Below are 12738 nucleotides of genomic sequence, written 5' to 3'. Positions count from 1 at the left end.
TCCTGGGCTTACTTTGATCACTTGTTGATTGAATATTAATGGATTTTTGGAATAAAGTTCAGGTCTAGACTTTTCTGTGAAGACAGATGTGACACAATCAAGAAAACTTTTCCAAACAACAAAGCATACCACAGCATTATTATGCTCCTGCAGGAAATGAGATTGCATTTTGTTTATGCACAAATCATCATGCAAAGATATTCACAGCAGGCTGTCTGCAGTGCAGGGGTGATTTGATGGCTGTGTCTCAGGGGACACATGACAGTGAAAAGGGCTGGGGATCATCACACTGCCTTTTAAAGCCACATTAAGCAGTTTCCCTCTTTGATCACCATATAGGGCCTACTAGTAGCCTGGGCGAAAGCCGACTGTTGACTCCGTCAAACAGTCTGGCAAAAGCCAAGAGGAATCCCATGGAGGGCGTGAGATGATCTGACCTTACTCTGTAATGTAAATAAATTGGAGTTCCGAATTCAAATTCAAATTCAAATTGTGCTTTCTTAGGGTGAATCCCATTACAACCCTTAGCCCCTACGCCGATCCCCTTTGCCTCCGTTGCGCGCGTCCACATGTAGGTGTAGTGACATCCCGATTCACGTTCAGACAGATGGGTAGGGGTTCGGCGAAGGGCTTTCATCACCTCCGCGCGGAGATTTTCCGACACCTCACTCCACGGACGGAGGGCTTTGATAGATTTCCCTGAATGCATTGCGATTGCATTTAAAAATGGGCGGCAAACTGCGGCATCCACAAAAGCACATGAGATTAAGTATTTTTGCCGCAGTTGTCGGTTTTAAAGTGGTAATAATTATTCCATTGTACTAAGTTTAACATTGTCCTAATGTGTGATGGCCCTTTTCTCCTTTTCACATGAAAAAAATTAACATCTACCTAATGCACGGAATTAGTGACAGCTGTGAGTGTCATTCCGTGATTGTTGAAGGGGCATCCCAATCCATAGGGGTTGCGTTTCAAACCCTACAAAGCGCGAGGCGCAAGAGGAAGGCAAAGGGGTAGGGGTGGAGATTAGTAATGGGAAAGGCCCTTAGCATGACTAGCCTACTTCACAGTGTTACCAAAGCATGCAAATAATGAGACAAAAGTGTGAATAGTGTTACTTAACCAATCACTAACGGACTCCGCGGGTGAGTTCTGCGTTACCACTCTCAACTGTTTGCTGATTGGCAGAACAGTGAGTGAACCGAGCAAGGAGGGTTTAACCAGACTATGTACAGAGCCAAAATCTTTAAGTGAAAGTATAGGATGGCATTGCCAGGCTAACCATACATGGGGTCGTTTCTCGACAGTGCCTTTGCTAACGACGTTAGCCATTTTGTTCGTTCTTAAGACCAACGTTGTAACCAAGGTCTTGAGTTGGTCTTAAGTTGTTCTTAAGTTGGTCTTAAGTTGGTCTTACGTCTAAATACCAACTAAAGACCAACTTAAGACCAACTTAAGACCAACTCAAGAGCAACTTACGACCAACTCAAGACCGACTTAAGACGGTTAGCAACGACAAGAATCGAGAAACGGAGTCCAGGTCTTCTGAACACATGTTCCTCCACAGTGTTAACCCTATCGCGCCGGATGCATCACATATGTCTCATCAAATTCAAAGCCCTCTCCACGCTGACACACAAAAAAAATCGATCTGAAAAACATCCTGCGTGTCATTTCCAAACGTCCTGCAGTACACGGAAACCGCCACAAGAGAGCAGCGGTCGACAACAAGTTGACCACAGCTCGGCGAAAAACAGGAAAATGGGGTAGAAGCGGTTTCCCTGACCGACGCTGAGATTTCGTCAAATTGCATAAGGTTTGTGTACAAATTTCCGAAATATAACTCTACATCCTTTAATTTGAACACTTGCTTTGTGCAATTAAGCAAGGAAGAGTTTATATTTTTACACCGTGTTGCAGAGAGATCGTGCTGAAACTGATGAGACATATAAGCACCATCCGGCGGTGGCAGGAAGTCAGCCATCAATGCATTTGCTCCATAGGGAAACTTACAAAGCACACCACGACGATCGTTTAACAAAACACACAAGTTGTTTTACTTCAAGACAAAGATATTGCCTTAAGAAACAGGTTTTACTTGCAATTTTGAAAATGTAATGCAAAATGTTGAAATTATGATCTCGTAAAAAATGCATTGAAGTGAATGGAGAAATGGTCCAATTGTAGTAATGGACCCATATATTCAAATTACACATCAAAAATGAATAATGATCTATATCACACTCATAAATAGGTTGTTGAGCATTCGATCAGCTATGTTTTTACATAGATTTTAAAAAATTACCCAACCAGGCTGTGGGAAATGTAAAATATGGTCCTGCTAAAACAAGGATAGGCTTAAAAAAATGGCAGGATCTCACTAAATATTTAAAGATAATCCTCAAATTAAATTGTCTGACAACTTTTTAAAATAAAAAAAAAGTTGTAAATGCATTAAAAGTCATTTTTCAATGGTCATGAAATTGGAATTTTCATTCATTAAAAGCCTGATGCATCATATATGATGCATTAAATATCTCAGCGACCTTAACAAAATTTTGAATTTTTTTTTTACATTTCTTATAAGGGACCAATATTGAAGCAAATTCCAAAAAAAATAGAATTTTCTCTCATTGCTTTCATGGTTCAGGTTTCACAGGGTTAAACTGAGGGTTCTTATGGAAAATATTATTTTCCATAGTGTAGAGCAGTGGTTCTTAACCTTTTTTCTTAACGCACCCCCTTACCTATGCCCAAGACAAGCCGCGCACCCGCAACCCAACTTTTACATGTGAATACGCACTAAAAAAAGGATTCATTACAATGATTCTTGCTTGAAACATTAATCAATAACTCAATACCTTACATGGGGACCAAAACATGTTTTAATGTGGTTTTGATTTGGCCTAATTATAATGATCGCTAGCAGAATTTCGGTCACAACCTCAACAAAAACAATATTTCGCGCACCCCCTGAAATCTCTGGTGCACCCCCAGGGGATACCCACACCCCAGGTTAAGAACCACTGATGTACAGTATAACCCATGTATGCATTCAGCAAAGCAAGCCCAGAACTACCTTTGATCCTATAAGTTGATTAGCCCCTGAAATGATCGTTTTTAAAGATGGTAATAAACCGTATTGCTTCTCAGATGGTAACCTTATTGCAAATAGCCAAAGGCCATATCTCTTAGCAGAATGTTCTGAAACGCTTACTGCATGTGTAAGCCTGACATAGGCCTATAAATACGAAAATTGGAATACGAAAATATACAACAGTCAGAGACTCCTGTATTGTGGATGTTATATGAAATGGAATGACTGCAGTTCTTGGTGCAGCTAAATTTAAACAAAAGTTATTTTGCAAAAAGCAAAAAGAATACTTCACAAAGCAGTCGATAACTCCAGACCCTTACAAGACAAAAAGGACTGCAACAGTAGCCTACATTATGCAATACCTGCCTTCCGAAGACATAAAAAAGGAAAACTGGTAACACTTTATAATAAGTACCCCTTTTTAGGCATTACTTAAGGGTTAGTTAAGCCTTATTTTACCATTAGTTAACCCTTAGTGAATCACGAGTTAATCATTATGTAAGCATTATTTCTCATTTCCTAACTATTATCTACTACCGTTAGTAAATGGTTAGTGTGTGCTGATGTAACTACTCGCTAAACAAAATTAAGCATTAGTTAACCCTTAGTGAATCACGAGTCAGTCATTATGTATTTCTGTGAAATTATTAAGTACTGTTAATTAATCATTCGTCTATGGTGATTTAACTTTCTGATAAGCATTAGTAAACCATCATTAAAATGTCTGATAACCCACCTTTTATTTATGAAAAAAACATTATCTCTTTGATGTCTCCTACCACCTAACCATTAACAAGTACTATTAGGCATGTATGGTAACGGTTTGTAAACTCTTGCTTTAGCATCAGTGAAGTCTTATTTAACCCTTTTGTAATGGTTAGAGTGTGATGACTGGTAGCATGGCAAACAGTAGGCCTAGGCCTAAGTTGAGGCTCACGTGACTGCCCTTTATGGATGTTTCTGGACATTAACAAATGACTTGTTAAGCATTGCTTATGCATTATCAAGGAATTACGAACCATTACTTAAGTATATCTGGGGAACTGATCTAAAGTGAAAACCTGTTATGGCTTTACAACACATTAACGAATGACTTGATAAGCATTGCTTATGCATTACCAAGAAGTTTTAACGCAATAATAACGCATATTTGGGGAACTTTTTAAGTGAAAACCTATCCATACTTTCCAAAACATTAACAAATGACTTGATAAGCATTGCTTGTGCACTATCAAGGATGTATAACCCATTACTTAAGTATATCTGGGGAACTGATCTAAAGTGAAAACCTTTCCATGGTTTACAAAACGTTAACAAATGATTTGATAGGCATTTCTTATGCATTATCAAGAAGTTACAACTCACTACTTGCGCATATCTGGGGAACTTTTGAAGTGAAAACCTTTCCATGCTTTCCAAAACGTTAACAAATGACTTGTTAAGCATTGCTTATGCATTATCAAGGAGTTACAACTCATTACTTAAGTATATCTGGGGAACTAATCTAAAGTGAAAACCTTTCCATGCTTTACAAAACGTTAACAAATTATTTGTTAGGCATTGCTTATGCATTAACAAGAAGTTACAACTCACTACTTGCGCATATCTGGGGAACTTTTAAAGTGAAAACCCTTCCATGCTTTCCAAAACGTTAACAAATGACTTGTTAAGCATTGCTTATGCATTATCAAGGAGTTACAACTCATTACTTAAGTATATCTGGGGAACTGATCTAAAGTGAAAACCTTTCCATGCTTTACAAAACGTTAACAAATGATTTGTTAGGCATTGCTTATGCATTAACAAGAAGTAACAACTCACTACTTGCGCATATCTGGGGAACTTTTAAAGTGAAAACCTTTCCATGCTTTCCAAAACGTTAACAAATGACTTGTTAAGCATTGCTTATGCATTATCAAGGAGTTACAACTCATTACTTAAGTATATCTGGGGAACTAATCTAAAGTGAAAACCTTTCCATGCTTTCCAAAACGTTAACAAATGACTTGATAAGCATTGCTTATGATGAAATAACACATACATAACGACTTACTCGTGATTCACTAAGGGTTAATTAATGTTAAAAATAAGGCTTAACTAAGATTTAACTTTGCTTAGCGAACCGTTACATCAGCACACACTAACCATTTACTAATGGTAGTAGATAATAGTTAAGAACTGAGGAATAACACATACATAACGACTAACTCGTTATTTACTAAGGGTTAACTATTGTTAAAATAAGGCTTATTTAAGGCTTAACTTTGCTTAGCGAACCGTTATATCAGCACACACTAACCATTTACTAAAGGTAGTAGATAATAGTTAGGAAATGAGAAATAATGCTTACATAATGATTAACTCGTGATTCACTAAGGGTTAACTAATGGTAAAATAAGGCTTAACTAACCCTTAAGTAATGCCTAAAAAGGGGTACTTATTATAAAGTGTTACCGGAAAACTTTGTAGCCGGAACAAAGCACAGAGTCTTTGATGAAATCAATATTTTCCTTGCACAATTTTGTGATTCTCATTATTTTCAACTGGCCCGAGGTTCAATTCAAGGAAGTGAAAAAAGAAGTGAGTAGTCCTCTGGGAAGTGAGAGGGAGCTGCTAGTTTCCAGACTCATGCAGTATGGACTGAGGAATAGTCATCATTCCTATGGTATTAAATGAAGGACATTTAAGTAAATTCTTGTAATGTCCTCCCAACAGACTCATCATAAGGTTTCAATGATTTTAGCCCTTTATCTGATGACTCATCTGAGTCCTTGCCTGATGAAGGGCTAAGTCCCTGAATATCACTATTGAATGATTTTTTGGAGCACAATACTGATGTGGTGGACTTTAATCATCCTGACTATATAACAGACTGAAACAACACATTTTTTGGTAACACTTTATTTTAGGGACACATCTATTAGCACTAATACATAAAATATTAATGCATGTGTAAGTAACTTGTAAGGCATGTACTAAGCAAAATAAGACAGTTGTTAAGCATGTATTCACAAATGTCTTGTTCATGCACAATAAGGGATTTATTACCAATATAACCTTAGTAAGGACCTAGTAGACCTAGATTTCTATTTATGTGTAAGCAGTAAGGGCCAGAATACAATGTGTATAAGCTCCTGGTACACTGTGTGAACAAACCCTGAACAGTGTGAAAACAGATGTGGAATAAGGGTCCCTATTCTAAAGTGATGCATTGCTCAGCCCAGATGGCTTACGGCCCCCGCACTACCTAGGGCCCCCACTTTACCCCTCACCCCCAGGAAGCAAAGTGTAAGAGCAAATCAGATTCTATTAGTCTCAGTAGGTATGAAGATCTCACTTATTCTACTCACTTTCACTTTCACGCTTTTACTATATTAATGAGTAATTGGAAGCAATATATAGCAAGGATTGGACCTAAAGTTATCAATGACGGTGGGTGGTGAGATGTCATTTTTTCATACACCAATTAGTTTTAATTGTAAAAACCCTACAATAAATGCAGAATATAACGATGAGTAATAGTTTGGAAGCGAAACTAAACTATTCCTTTCTGATAAATAAGTTAATGTTTGAGAAACTTAGCTACAAGAAGTGCAGTGCATGATGGGTACGCCCTTAGTCAGAAATGCAATGCATGGCCAATGCAGCAATATTTCTGTTGTTACGTACATGGCAAATTGTTTGGATAGCAACTAAATTTCACAAGTGAGGGGAGGAGCTAAGGACGTAGGCTCAGAGCTGGGTAGGTTGTCTGTTGGCCTAGATTGCGTACCCATCATGCACTGCACTTCTTGAAGCTAATGTTCTCAAACATTCACTTAATTATCACAAAAGAGTAGTTTAGTTTTGCTTCAAAACTATTATTCTAATGTTCTGCATTTATTTTGGTTTTTTTTACAATTAAAACTCAGTGGTACATGAAAAAAAATTACATCTCACCAACCCACCGCCATTGACAAGTGTATGTTCAATCCTTGCTATATATAGGCTCTTGTTACCTCCCTCTCATTGATATGAATAAGAGAAAACGACATGATTCAGTTGGGTAAGTATTATTTGTTTGAAATACCCTTACACTTTGTAGATTGGGGGGGCTAGGTAGTGCAGGCCTGGGTGGTGTGGGGGCCCTAGGACTTTGGTAGTGCAGAGGCCCTGAGCCATCTGGGCTGACCAATGCATCACTTTAGAATAGGGACCCTTATTCTGCATCTGTTTTCACACTGTTCAGGGTTTGTTCACACAGTGTGTCGGGAGCTTATACACATTGTATTCTGCCACTTACTACTTACTAATAAATAGACATATAAGCTTACTGGTCCTTACTAAGGTTATATTAGTAATAAATCCCTAATTGGGCATGAACAAGACATTTGTGAATACATGCTTAACAACTGTCTTATTTTGCTTAGTACATGCCTTACAAGTTACTTACACATGCATTAATATTGTATGTATTAGTGCTAATAGATATGTCCCTAAAATAAAGTGTTACCCATTTTTTTCCCCAACATTTTTATTTGACAGGACAGTGTGAGAGGTGAATAGGAAGCGAATTGGGAGAGAGACAGGGAGGGGTCGGCAAAGGGCCCGGGCCAGGAATCGAACCTAGGTCAGCCGCATGGCAGGCGAGTGCCCTACCGTTTGGCCACGGCAGGGCCGAAACAACATTCAATAGCGAAAGCCCAACTGGTAAACCTCAACTCCCATTGTCATTGTTGCACAGCACTCCACAGCACACAAGTGAACACAACGAAATTGCATTTATGCCTCACCCGTGCCAGAGGGCAGACCCCAATGGTGCCCAAAGGGAGCAGTGTGGCGGGACGGTACCATGCTCAGGGTACCTTAGTCATGGAGGAGGATGGGGGAGAACCTGGTCAATTACTCCCCCCCGCAACCGGGTCGGGAGTCGAACCGGCAACCTCTGGGCTACAAGTCTGACGTTCTTACCCACGACTGCCCTGCTTATTCCGCCTGAAAATAATGTTTCAAAAAACAGTTCAGCAGAGGTTATTCAACTCACACTGCCACATTCCATTCAATTATGGTGACTGACTACGATAAATATTTTTAGAATTGCTTTAAACAAGTCAAGTCAACTTTTATTGTCTCTTTCTTCATACGCACAGGTCATACAAGGAAAATTAAATGACATTTCTCCCTCTATACCATGCGAGGACATAGGCATACACAGGACTGACACACTAACCATCGCCATCCCTACTCCTCATTTGTTGCACAAAAGCTACAGAAACTGTATCCAGGAACATGCAGTGAAACTCAAGGCTACTTAAGTAGGTCCCACGAGCTGTGTGTGTACTCTGTTTTGAGTGACATGCCGGGTCATCGGTCGAACCCGAGATATGAGAAGCAGCTGGGTGCTGCCAGTCTGGCCGTCGAACCGAAGCAGGTAGGACTGTGACCCCATGGGGCCTCCGGCTCAAAACGTACTTCACCCCCCCCCCCATAACACACACCATGATGGCTGCTGACTGAGGTACCCTGAGCATGGTACCATCCTGCCGCACTGCCCCCTTGCACGTACACATGAGGCATAAATGCAATTTCGTGTGTGCAGTGTTCACTTGTGTGCTGTGTCACAATGACAATGGGAGTTGGAAACAAAAAGAATGGGACACGGCGTGAGAATGCAGTGGTCTTCCTCCATGGTCTCAGCTGAGCATGTGCAAGACATCACACCGCGGGGTTGGCCTGGATACTGGGTGGAGGCTGCCGTCTGTCAACAACTGTGTGTGTGTGCGTGTGCTCTTGCGTGAGCATTTGTGTGTGTGTGTGATGCCAGATGTGGACGACCGACGCCACGTCTGTGTCTCGCTTACATCTGGGAGTATTTATGTATTTTTCCCCTGCTCTTTTCTTGGGGCCGCATAGCAAAAAACAGCAGAAGATATCAATTTGACAAAAAGAATTTATGACACATTTTAACAAATTTGCAGGAGGTATTTCAACATCCTGTAAAAATGGCTCCTTCACACACAAGGACCTCTGCAGTGACCGATTTTTAGACCTGCAGCAGATAAAATCCCAAGTTCAAAAAGTAACAATTGCTACATATTTGTTTCAGTGAATTCATGGAGCCAGCCCCAAGTCCCAAATGTGCTCAATGTTACAAAATGGGATTACATGACAGGAGTTTAACATGGCTCAATATGGCTTGTTGTCCACCTCGCCAGGCTGGCAACATTTAGAAAATGAGCTGGAAAGGAACAATCAACATTCTCCAAAAGTTATTCTGAAATTCTTGAGGAAAAAAAACTCCATGATCACCATGAATGCTGCTTGTTACGTCCTGTTTTTAAACATGAACCAGACAAACAGCTTCCCCCTCGAAATAGACTGCCAACCACAAGCTGAACATGCTTTCAGTGTCCAAAAAGCCTCCAACTGGGAAACTGAGGAGAGCTGGAATAAAATTCTTCAACGTGGTGAAAGAAGGCCAGTAATTTAAGAGGCCATCAAATCTTTCGTCTGCTGTGGAGGACACCATAAAAGCTGTGTGCGCTGTGACGGTACGAATGTGTGAATAAACAGCATGTGTAATTAAAAGGCTTTGCTGAAACTGGTTCATTCCCTTTAGTTAGTCATTCCATTGAAGACAGAACACCATTTGCAGGACACAATTACTTTATTGTGGAAAAAAGCAACAACTGGGAAAGTCTACTCTGGCACAGGATTTTTTTTTTTTTTTTGCAGTTTTGTTTTTCTTTTCTTTTGATATTACAAAACCCCAAAAGGCTACAAATCTTGATAATTTATACAAATACAACAACATCTCAAAAAATAAAACACTTTTTTTTTTAATTTAGTAAACTCTCTCGATGCTCTGGGAGCACATGCACACACTCATACACCAACCCAACTGCTTGGAATCCCTGAGTAGAGACACATCATGAAAGGTCTGATATCCTCTCAAATTTTCTCTCTCTCTCTCCCACACACACACACGCACCCACACACACATACAAGGAAAAGGGGGGCAGAGGGAATGGTGATGGAGGGGTGAGGAGAGGATAGGGTGGGGGTGGGGTGAGGATAATGGACATTTTTTTTATTTGTTTTGAATCATTCATGTCATAGCAACAAAACTTGACTTCCCTTTCATGTTCACAAACATCAGCGACTAAACGTAAAAGAATAAAGACGTCAGAGAAAGACAGATGGACAAACACACACACGCTCACACACACGCACACACACGCACACGCATACACACACTGAGAACTATGTATCTATCAGGAAATGTATGTTAATGATTGTAAGTACTGTGTCCCCAATGTAAAGTCGAAACAGCCTCACAAAATTACTCTTTATCTGTATCGTTAGAACATAACAGCATCTGACCTTGTAGGGTGTAGTATTAGGCTTCGACCTCTGAATGGTATATACTGTATCTAACGTCTTGCAACTTGCGCGCGCGCACACACACACACACACACACACACACACACACAGACAGACACACACACACACACACACACACACACACACACACACACACACACACACACACACACACACACACACACACACACACACACACACACACACACACACACACACACACACACACACACAGAAATTCCCATCACTCTTTCTGTAGACAACTACACATAGCATAACCACTCCCAGACACAAATCCTAGAAATAAACACGAAAACATACAAAATATCTTACCACTTAAAGAAACAGGAGAGATAATGAGACTTGACGTATCAAGTGAACTAAATAAACCACATTTCTAGAGCAATGTGCCTTCCTATAAAGTCAGCGGGAAGTCTCTGAAATACAACACAGTCCCAGCTGCATTGCTTTCCATTGACACACGAAAAACTAATATTAAAGGAATATAAAAAATGTCTCACACACACACACACGCACACGCACACACACACACCTTGTGAATTCTTCCATAATGATTTGCTCCCAGTTTGTTTGTCGATTTCATTGAAAGAAAGATTAGAACAGACAGTACGTACAATGAAATATAAAATAAAATAGCAAATAGCACTGAAATTGTAAAACAGGGGAAAAAACCTAACAAGATGATTTTACACAACTTCTTCAATATAATTCAGAATAACCTCGTGATTGAACCTCTCAAAGTTTGTTCGTTTAAATTTTTAACGCAAGATAACAAAGCCTTCTTTTATATATTATGTTTCATCTATACACTCCAAAATAAGGAATTACACACATAAACTAACTTTACATATAGACAACAATTCTTGGTGCAGTGATGACATGAAAGAAGTAAAATCTGGTTCAATAGTCCAACATGGCCAATTAGAATACATATTCTTCAGCTGTGTCTGAACAAAATGAATATATGCTTTACCTTGAGGATCCATGAATTAACAATTAGGAAACACCAGTGTTTTATCTTCTAAATGATACACTTATTCAATTTAAACTTTCGTCCTAACAGGTCATTTGGTCATCAGAACAGATAGCTTGAGCACAATTATTGGGTCAAACATAAATCAAAATCATTCTTTTTGTCTTGAAGGGCAGTCAATATCTAATATATTATTAACAATTTTTGTTTAGCGAGAATCAAAAGCCACGTCCTGGCAAACAGAAAAAATCAAGAGTGATTTTTAAAGTGGTCAATTCTCGCTCAAGATTGATTGTGTGTGGATATCATGTTATTTTGTAATCAAATTCTTATTCATCTACTTTACGAATGGCCTTTTGTTCGTGTTAATGAATGAATACTCTTGGTAAAACACTGTACGCGATCCAAACATTGGATCATTGGTTCCTTCAGCTCACAGCTGTCAAACAGCAAATGAAGTGAAAAAATAAAAGTACCTTTGTTGCATTAGGCGACCATTTTCCTTCGTAACCCACCGTTCAGTATTAAGGGGAAGGGAGGGAACACATTTGGTGGACCGGTCCTCTGCTACAACTCCTGTATACGCTCCTTCAGTGAAGTACACAAATGGCATTTCAGGAGAAAATAAATAATAGGAAAAAAAAAACCCGAACTCCCAGATGTTCTGCTACAGTCCCATTATTCAGCTTCATTTTTAAGGCAAAGTACAACCAGTCAACAGTCCTGTGCCTTCTGTCCAGGGAGAAGAGTGGACCTCAACTAAAACCATTAGCTCATATTATTACTTAAGGAAAAAAGAAACCCATTCGTTTCTGAAAATGCACTTGGCTGGAAGTGAAATGGCAGAGTCAAGTCATTAAACAGTGACAGACGTTGATGGTGAAACCACTGAGGGACATTTTAAACTTGACGAATAAAATAAAATCCCTCGTTACGGTGAAAGCTGCAAATAATGGCATTTACACAGAAGGAGACAGCGCTGTAAGGTTTTAGGTCAGTCTAAAAAAGCCAAAGGGATAATGGTGGGGGAAACAAGAGGTTAGGTGCTGAACTGAAGCAGTGTGTGTTTGCTGTGCGAGAGAGCATTGCATTGATTCCTACCCTGCAGACCTACATCATTGAACAAACAAGAGACCTTCAACACAGGTTTCTAACGACCTAAAACACAGGTTTCTATTGGTTTTCACACAGAAACCTTTACAAGAACTTGTCATCTTGATCATCTAGACCTGGGACAAACCATCTGGAAACCTTTGCCCTTCCAGCATCAAAGTCGCACACACGC

The 12738-nt window shown here is 39.6% G+C and overlaps 1 protein-coding gene across 1 annotated transcript in view; it reads right to left on the bottom strand.

The window, feature by feature from the left end:
* Positions 1–9733: 9733 nt before the first annotated feature.
* tmtc2b (transmembrane O-mannosyltransferase targeting cadherins 2b) overlaps positions 9734–12738 on the bottom strand; it is a 217266-nt gene continuing 214261 nt past the window's right edge. Inside the window, exon 12 of the mRNA XM_063196900.1 lies at positions 9734–12738. This exon is cut by the window's right edge and continues 1191 nt beyond it. The gene's annotated coding sequence lies outside the window, so the exon portion shown is untranslated.

The sequence above is a fragment of the Engraulis encrasicolus genome, chromosome 4, assembly GCF_034702125.1.
Source record: "Engraulis encrasicolus isolate BLACKSEA-1 chromosome 4, IST_EnEncr_1.0, whole genome shotgun sequence".
NCBI lineage: Eukaryota > Metazoa > Chordata > Actinopteri > Clupeiformes > Engraulidae > Engraulis > Engraulis encrasicolus.
This window is presented reverse-complemented; position numbering and strand designations above follow the sequence as displayed.